Source organism: Amia ocellicauda, chromosome 3 (genome assembly GCF_036373705.1).
Source record: "Amia ocellicauda isolate fAmiCal2 chromosome 3, fAmiCal2.hap1, whole genome shotgun sequence".
In the NCBI taxonomy this organism is placed as follows: Eukaryota; Metazoa; Chordata; class Actinopteri; order Amiiformes; family Amiidae; genus Amia; species Amia ocellicauda.
This window is the reverse complement of record NC_089852.1, coordinates 26,828,162-26,837,453: the sequence shown is the minus strand read 5'-3', so window position 1 is coordinate 26,837,453 and position 9,292 is coordinate 26,828,162. Positions and strand designations below refer to the sequence as shown.

General features: G+C 41.2%; 1 protein-coding gene across 1 annotated transcript in view; it reads left to right on the top strand.

The window, feature by feature from the left end:
• The first annotated feature begins 7,100 nt into the window (after positions 1-7,100).
• The window catches only part of maptb (microtubule-associated protein tau b), a 48,933-nt gene continuing 46,741 nt past the window's right edge, over positions 7,101-9,292 (top strand). Inside the window, exon 1 of the mRNA XM_066698727.1 lies at positions 7,101-7,163. The gene's annotated coding sequence lies outside the window, so the exon portion shown is untranslated. The remainder of the gene's footprint in view (positions 7,164-9,292) is intronic.

The window sequence follows — 9,292 nt, the reverse complement described above, 5'->3', positions numbered from 1 at the left end:
TCACATGCATCTTGCTGAACAAGTGCACATCGTCAGCGAGGCCGGCCTGCATGTCCTCTGGGCCTCCCAGAAAACATCCATACACATCAGCAGGTCCGAAACGGGCCCTGACTCCTGCTGGGTACCCGAAAGAAGAATTTGACACAACCGGGTGTAGAGTGGGAAGACGAATGGATGAATATAGTCTGTCACCTGATCTACACCAATCCCCAGGACAATAGCCCTACCCTTTTATAGATGGAGTGTTCACCGCACACAGCAGACCACAAAGACCAAAATAGCCTCCCCCTCTCCCGCGAACGTTTTTAGGCAAGCGAATGAAGGGGCGGAAATACCAGGTCCGGCCAAGCAAGTCACTCCGAGCCCAGGGCAGCAGCGCGGGGAGGGTTCTGGGTGTCATTATTTATCCACGTTAATCCGGTCTTGATTCTCCATTGCATGCACACACTCGCCTCCACAGTGGTGCTGTAATCCCATGATCTGAATAAATCCTTCTCTTTCTGGAAAGCTGCTGTATGTATCGAGGGTTGTGTTCAGTTATTCTAAGGCCCAAGTTACAACGGCTGCCATTAATTTGGGGTTTAAGATCATGAAGTGTGAACAATGGTGCCAGTGTTTTAGGAATGCAACAGGCGATGGTGAGGTAATCCCAAAGCACCCGAGCACCCTGGATACAATACTTTATTAATGGTGATTTTCTTTATCACAAAAAAATCAACCAACCACAAATAATTGACTGCAATCGGAGCGGAGGACAGGATGTGGGTTTTAAAAAAGGCAGGAGGTTGAATGTACATGAACAAAACCAGCAAAAGGCAGGAAGGCCACTTAAATTTGAAGAAATCATAAAGGCTTTCTCAATAAGTAATCCACAGCAGTACTCTGATCAAGAGACGTGGTCTCCATACAATAGAGTCAAGTCCCAAATGAGCTAATTAGAACACTTTCAAATGTCATTCTAATTACCAGATTTCTTCAAAAGAGATTGAATTCAACAAATCCAATCCTTAGGAATATCTACTGATCTATGACTTATAAACAGGCTTACATTATATGCATAAACTACTACTACTACTACTACTACTACTACTACTACTACTACTACTACTACTACTACTAATAATAATAATAATAATAATAATAATAATAATAATAATAATAATTGATATGCTGTTTTGTACTCTCCCTCACTGGACGCTCAATTTACAATACAGGACCAATAAATACAAAGTGGGATAGATGTGTGTGGGCTTTTTCTGCCCTCAAGTGGCGATCCACCCTGAACACACACTTTCTTGTAGCTTAATCTTATTCTACAGTAAGGGTTCCCTCTTGTGGCCATCTTTTGAATTGCATAACGTATCTGGTAGGGATGGGCGATTAATACAAGTTGAAAGGATACACACAGTTTAGGAGAGACAGACATAATCGAAGCGGTGGTGGGGTAACATTATGTGTCAGATGAACTCAAATTAGATCCTGGTAATCAAAAAAAATCTATGTGGGTTAAACTTTTGAATAAAAGATCCGGAGGATTAGTGGTAGCAGTGTGTTACAGACCACCCAACTCAGATATTCAGAAAGATGTTGCACTGTACAGTGTAATCAGGACTGCATGTAGCAAGGATTTGGCTGTTATAATGGGGGATGTCAATTTCCCTAACATAGACTGGGAAAGCCCAGCTGGGACTACAGAAGCAGAAATAGAAATGGTTGAGATGGTAAATGACTGCTTTCTAACTCAATCTGTCAAGGAACCAACCAGAGAGAGCGCATGCATTGACTTGATCTTTTCAAATGATCAGGATAGAGTCAGAGGGACACTAATGGCAAATTGTGATCACAATATGGTTAGCTTTGAGGCATTCTTTCAAAAAACAAGGGCCAAGTCTAAAACAATGGTCTGCAATTTTAGAAAAGCAAACCTTGAAGGTATGAGGCGGCACTTAGAAGAGGTAGACTGGAGCACACTGGATACAGATTCAGTCGAAAATGGATGGATATATTTTAAGAATATACTCCTTGAGGCTCAGGATAAATATGTACCAAAACGTAGCAAATTGAGGACCAAAAAACATTGGCCAAAATGGTTTAATAGAAGTATGCACAAAATATCAAGAGAAAGAAAATGTTGTATAGCGCATACAAAAGGGATAGAGATGACACAAAATTCAAAGAATATGTTGAACTGCAAAGAAACCTTAAGAAATGGATCAGGAAAGCAAAGAGGGAAATAGAAAGAAACATAGCTCTATGAGCTAAAACTAATGCAAAGAGCTTTTTTCAATATTATAACAGCAAGAGGTCAATAAAGGAGGAAGTGAAACAGATAAAGGGCAAAAATTGAAGTATCTTGGTAAACAAACAAGATGTGACAAATGTTCTAAATGAGTGTTTCACTGAGGTTTTTACAAAAGAAAAGACAGATAACATGCCACAGGTTAACAATCAGTCCAGTCAAACCCTTAGAGAGATCAGGATAAATGAGGAGGAAGTACTAAAGGGACTAGCAGAATTAAAAACAAACAAATCACCTGGGCCAGATGGTATATTTCCAACAGTACTTAAAGAAATGAGGGAAATTATTTATAGGCCGCTAACTCGAATATTCCAAATGACACTTAGAACAGGGGATGTGCCAACTGACTGGAAGACAGCAAATGTCATCCAATCCACAAGAAAGAGGACAAAACTTAGCCAGGAAATCACAGACCAATCAGTCTCACCTGCATTACTTGTAAAATGGAAAATAGAGGAGCATCTTAATGAAAACCATATTCTTGGAGATAGTCAACATGGGTTTAGACGAGGCAGATCATGTCTTACTAATTTATTGGAGTTTTTTGAACATGTAACTGCAGCTGTAGATCACGTGAAAGCATATGATGTGATATATTTAGATTTCCAAAAAGCTTTTGATAAGGTTCCACACCAACGACTGATCCTCAAATTGGAAGCTGTAGGCATTCAGGGTAATGTAAGTAGCTGGATTATGAACTGGTTGATGTATAGGAAACAGAGGGTGTCGATTAGAGGAGTTGCTTCTAACTGGAGTGAGGTTGTTAGTGGAGTTCCACAGGGATCAGTACTAGGGCCTTTGCTTTTTCTAATCTATATTAATGATCTGGACTCTGGGATAGTTAGCAAACTTGTCAAATTTGCAGATGATACTAAAATAGATGGCTCAGCAGATACAATCTGGGCAGCACAGGCTATTCAAAGGGACTTGGATAACATTCAGTTGTGGGCCGACACCTGGCAGATGAAATTCAATGTGGACAAGTGCAAGGTATTACATGCAGGTAACAAGAATGTCCACTATAATTACACTATGGGAGGAATCGAACCATGAGAAAGATCTAGGAGTCTATGTGGACTCCTCACTTTCTCCATCCAAACAATGTGTTAATTCTGGCTTCTAGACACAATGTTCTCTTCTACAGGTGAAGTATTGTTATTGTCATTGAGTCAGGGGGGAATTGTGTGTGTGTATTACAGGCCTCAAACCATATCACTGGCAAATGCATACACACAGAACAGGTAAAATGGTAAAATACTATAGTGTACTATATGAGCCATAGATTAGGCTGCCATACTTTTTCCAGAAAAAAAATGAACTGCAGAATGTCAGCGCCATCTTTTGTTTCGGTTCACTAGGAAAAGATAATGTGTTTCCCAGTGTTTCAAACCAAAATTTCACTTTTAAACCCTCAAAGACCCAAAATTGACATACCACCTATAGCTACAAACTACAAATCCCAGCAGCACAGACTCTAAACTGTATCACAGCAACATTTTTGGTTCAAACATGGCTGCCTCCCTCTGACTCCCCTGCCCGCTCTTCTGGACCAATTTTGGCAAATTTCCAAGTAAATATTTGACCTCTTATATTTTTTCCTCCAATTGCAAATAGTAGAATAATTACATAATCTTGAAAAAAATATACAAAACACATGATTGTGATGCATTCTTTTTAAATATTGTAAACATGCAATACTGGGCATGAATGGTGGCTATTTTCATATATTATACACACAATAGGCCCCATCACTGAATCATGGGTACATTTATGCAACATGTTTTGCCACATAGCCTGCCTTTCTGTCATGATGATTGTAAGAGGAATAAAGACCAATTTGATAATTTATTTGAGCAATGTAATGCTGTAATAAAATCTTCAAAATAAATGAATGCTGCCTTCTGTACTCATTGTGATTAGGGGTAGGTTTCTCCACTTTCCATTTTTACACTTTACATTTTGCCACCTATTATATCAGCAACTCCTGTCTGTAGTTAGAATTATGTAATATGCCATTAGAGCTCCATATCCCTTGTATAAATCTAACTCAAATAATCCACTATTTATATTTAAGAATGCCATTGACAACAAGAGAAAGTGTTTACTCTGTTCCGGATTAACTGGAAGCCATTATTGATGGAGAAGTGACTTTGGGGTCGAGTCAGAGGATGGTGTGATAGTGATGAAGGAAGCATAGTACATACATGGCAAGGATCAGGAGTTTTCAAGTGAAAGAAAAATTGAAAGAGAAAGTGAGAGTAGCACCAGTGAAGATAGGCCTGGCCCAGCACAGTGCAGGCAGAATGCTCCAATCAAAGTCCGAGTCACTGGCAAAAGAGTTTCTATGCCCCGACACCAACAGGTGCTGATATTGAGTTTGCCTCCAATTGCAAACTGCAAACACCATTGTAGATTCCTTTCAAGGGGAAGTTCAGGAGCATCAGACAATACATGAGTTGGAAACCCCATCCTTGGGACATCAAAGTCTGGGTAAGGACAGGAATTTCTGGCAAACTCTATGACTTTGACATGTACCAAGGTAGCATGAATGGTTTGACCTACTATGTGGTTGTGTATGTATAACATTTGGACTTTGTTTAAATCACAGTGGTGAAATTCAGAGACCATGAAGTCCCATTGTTGCATTTTTGCAACATTCTTACAAAATCCATCTAAAGAGTAAAAATGTACAAAACCAATTATTGATCAGAGGCTTCCTAAAAACAGTTTATAAAGGAGTAAATAAAATCAATGCTTGGGTTTCTGAGGGTTAAAATAATTGTTAAGGAAGCAATTGCAAAATAAGTCAATAGATTCAAAAGATTCATGACACTAAAACAGATAAGAAACTAATTTCTAAAGCAGTGAAGGATTTGAATCTCAAGCTGTGGTTCAAACGCTAAGTTTGTTCAAACCGTGTTTAAAACGAACATTGGTGCCATCTAGAGATGCATCTGTGTCAGGACAGCGAAGAAAGTGGAAGGAGTTTCATGTTTTCATGCACAGTGGATTTAATTCATTATGCTGCCATGGAAAATTACATCACACTGACACGAAACTAAATTTAAAGGGACATGCAGACCAAAGCTGTTGAGCAAACCAATGCAATAGAGTGCAATACCTGAAAATCAGGCTAATTATGTTCAATTGCATTATTTTATTAATACAAAAATTACTTTACATGAATGTATTCTGTTAACCGATGGAGCATATTTGTCACTGCATACGCATGTTTTATGTTCTGAGCAGACATACGCATATGTGTGGTTTGTTTTAGGGATAGAGTCAGGGCTGGAATATTTGAGTTTTCGAACATGCGGCTGAGAACAATTTCTTCACACTTAACAGTCTGTATCACATTCTTTCCTTGCAACTAAACAACATTAAAATCAGATGAACAAAATTACAATCAAATCTGCTCTTTGGAGGCCTCTGCATGCAAGTGTACAGATCTATGGCATGTGTACATACAATTTCTAACACGGCTCTTCCTGTTTTTTCTGCACAACACACTGGGCAAGTGTCAGTACAGTCTCACTCTTATGCTTGACATTTTCTTTCTGAAGTAGTATTTCTATTTCCAGGCTGCTTACTTTAATGTGGAAGTGCTCTGTACCAAGGAAAAGGCACAAAGGAAAAGTGTGGCTGGCATTACTGTCCCTGGCCGTGTGCCCCCACAGGCCCAGCAAACTCAGGTCATTTCTGCTACAAACTGGTTGGTGCCGTGCTGTGTTATAACACTATACTGCAGACAGGCGCTGTGCCAATAATCACATTACTTAAATTATTAGTTTGATTACAAAATGAACTGAGAGCTCAGCTAAACTGAAGACCAGGGGACACTGTGCTTCTCCAGGACTGCTCCACACCTTGTTCACACATGTATTTGCCATGGGTAAACACCTATGGTGTGCCCTACTGCATGGGCACTGCACTGGGTGCCGCCCCTGGGGTACATCTCTCCCCAGCTCAGCGCTGCTCTTGATGTACTACAGCCCTCATTTAGGGCAATGGTCATCTCTCAGAACCAGTCACTTCTGGCAACCATGACTGTTTTCTGTTGTGTTTTCAAGTTAATAAGATAATTGTATTTTGTGTTTTTGCAACGGTCAGCAATACGTGCCTGCCCTTTTTCCAAGAACAACTACTTTTTAAAGGCCTGCTAATCCTCCAAATGCCATTAATTTTATCCCCCATCAGATTGCACTTCACAGATTGTTATTATGCTTCTTGCGTTTTTAATTTGTTTCCTCCTTGCTCCCTTTCCCGTAGCCCCTGACTGTGACCCTACATCTTGACAGCACTGTCCAGGATGTAGGACCTCATTTATTGTACTTCCCTGCGTAAATTGTAAATTAGAAGTTGTAAAATGAATTATATTTTGAATTGCTGTGTTTTAGTTAAATTGAATTTGTAATGATTGATGCCTTGCAGTTTGTTTTGCACTTATGATGTAAGTCGCCCTGGATAAGGGCGTCAGCCAAGAAATACTACTACTACTACTACTACTACTACTACTAATAATAATAATAATAATAATAATAATAATAATAATAATAATAATCACCCAGAACATAAAACATTACCATAAAAAGGTTGCATTGCTTAAATATGTATACATTGCTACATTGTATTACCTGCATTTATTTGTATTCTAATTAAAACATCGACGTCACATGTCAAGTCATCAAACACAATTAAATGAGTTATTTGAATGTAATGCTATTTGCACATTTCAGCTCTCTCTCGCCGTGCTCTCCAGCGCCCCCGTCGCCCTACAGGGATTCAAAAGAACTGCAGCGCTCGGTCGATTGGTCAGTGACTGACTGCAGCTGGAGAGACAATAACACTGTCTGCCACACAGGTAAGCAACGCTCAATTCCTTGCCCTTAACGATATTTAAATCCACATGCATGCAATCAGGCAATCAACTGACACAAAGATCTTCGCAGAGAGACCATTGCCAGTTTTTTAGCGTCAGTAATTTGCCCAGGATTTGAAACCGGCGTTCGTGCTTGTCATGTCAGTGTAATAATTTTTCGCTGGGTGGGAGAGGTTGGGCCTGTCTAGCTGCATGACAGTTACACCGCCAGCGCTAAAATGCAAAATGCAAAATGCAAAATCCACATGCTCTTCTGAAAAATGCATGTCGATTTATTAGCACGGGGCTTTTTTGGATTGTGGCAACGTTAGGATTTGATTTATTTCTTTTTTTTCAGAATCACGTTCGGGTTTATTCTAGCACCCAGAGGCCAGCCCAAATCACATGCAGTGGCCGATTTCTCCGTCGCTTCCCTGTGCCGTTAGGGACCGAAACGGCAATGCATGGCGCTTCAGTTTGCAAATGCCAGGGCTCGCTCATAGCATATGTACTGCCATATTATAAACTTGATCAGGTGCAGATAAGATTGTGTTTAACTGAAAGGGTGTTATCGACATTTGCATATGTCTCAAACGCACGCTGTTATTGCGGAGGGTGGAAGGGAGAAAGCGGAGCCGGGGGCCGCGTCGGGAGCAGCGCAGGGCGGCTGTGCTGGACGCGTCGCCCCGCTGGCGGTTCTGGACCTTTCTCTGGGTCCCTCTGCAGACAAGCGCAGTGCCGGGGCAGGGCGAGGGACACAGGCAGAGATGCCCGCTATTATTTGGCTGTGGGGCAGATGCTTCATCTCAGTTTACCCGCCGAGAAAATGCTGTTTTTGTGCGTTTTGCTATCCGCGGTGAATGGTGCTGATGCGGCTGCTGTCGTCCGCCGCTGTGCGCTCGGGTGGGTGTGTGAGAGAGAGAGGGAGTTCAGTTTATTCATCTTCACATCCAGTGAAGAACATGAAATTGGATGAAATGTGCATTATGGCCATCTCAGTGTGCAGTGGCGCTTAAAAAATAAAGCAGTGCAATACATTTTTGGGGTACCTCGTTAAACCGAGAAGCTGGCAGCCGCGCCTCGCATGGCTGATGTGTTTGTCTTTTCTTCCTTTTTCTTTCTAGTGGATAAAACCACAAAGACGAGGTTTCTCGCTATTTGGTATTTCTCCTCAAAACCCATGTGCAAGGCGAGTGCTGCAATGTGGCTTTGATGCTCTTTCTGCAGCATTATTTAAGCATTTCGAGATCTGCGGGGAAAGAAAGCCCCTCTATATACCGCTTTGAATTGCAGAAGTACATCATGGACGGCCAAAAAAAAAAAAATATATATATATATATATATATATATATATAGTGTATAGTATGCATTTTTGTTCCCAATATGCCTTGTGTGTTTGAAGGAATGTCGATTTGACGATAATGACATCTCTTCGCGCTTAAACACAACGACGTGCGCTGAAGACTTATCAGAAGATGCAAACCACATTATAATGTTTTTCTTTGAATAATTCATTGCATACTGTAACAATTATGAGATGTCTCGGATACGGGTTTCTCCCCCACTCTCTCTTTCTAATATAATGTCATGGCTGTGCATGAATTTGCAGAAATCATTGTCTTGCTATTTTTCATGGCTCCGGGCACACCTCTTTTCCTCCCTCTCTCAGTGTCTTAAAGGGACCTGTTGTGGAGAATGGGCTTGCAGTGGGATAGAAATGCACGCACGCCACTCGGCCTAGGCACTGTCTTAGGCCCGATCATTTGGATAAATCCTCACCACAATGCATGATCATAACCTTAAAAGCCAACAAAGGCATCGCTGGGTTTACCGAGCCCAACAATAAAGCACAAGCAGATATAAACCACATCCATACACAGTGCGGCGGCTGGATGCTAGTGTCCCTCTTCATTGAAAGCAATGAAGCCTCCCCCTCCCCCTCTCTACACACACCTTAAAAGCAACACAGCAGCCGCCCGGCATCCATTCCCACCACAGATCGAAATAATCGGAACAATGGAGCTAATTAATAAAACCATTTATGCGTGAGAAGGAAGTTGGAAGGTGGCTATGCATGCCTCGGTTTGCCAATTTGCGAGCACATCCCGCTCCGCTGTACTGTGCAGCTGTGC